Here is a 507-nt window from a genome sequence, read left to right as displayed (position 1 = left end):
CTCTCTCTGGGGTTTAAAGATGGAGGTGCGAGTGGAGGACCCGCAGTCCCAGCATGCACTGCTACCGAGAGATTTCAACACGAAATATAAAAGCATTTTGATCTTCAGACAAATAAATATTAGTTTTAGCAAATGTATAAAGTTTACAAAAACGTCTATTAAGCTATAATATAATGTGTACATGAAATTAACAGTACGAGAGAATAAAAATACACTTTCAATTTGACCTACGTTTGTATGAAATTGATATATTAAAATAAAAAAATAAATAAATAAAAACATGAAGAAAATAACTGTTCCAAGAGAGAGAGAGAGAGAAAACCTTTTTTGTTTATTTTTTAATTTAGTTCCATGTTTAGTCACGTGGTTCCCAGTAGAGCTTTGATTGGTTTTGGGATTTCCATAAACGTCAACGTTACACATTTTAAATAATTACACATAAAAAAATACAGCAAGATATTGATAAAACTTCTTACAAGGGGGAGGAAACAATATAAAATAAAATTT

This window comes from Xyrauchen texanus, chromosome 29 (genome assembly GCF_025860055.1).
Source record: "Xyrauchen texanus isolate HMW12.3.18 chromosome 29, RBS_HiC_50CHRs, whole genome shotgun sequence".
NCBI lineage: Eukaryota > Metazoa > Chordata > Actinopteri > Cypriniformes > Catostomidae > Xyrauchen > Xyrauchen texanus.
The sequence above is the reverse complement of the archived record's forward strand: the minus strand, read 5'-3'. Positions refer to the sequence as shown.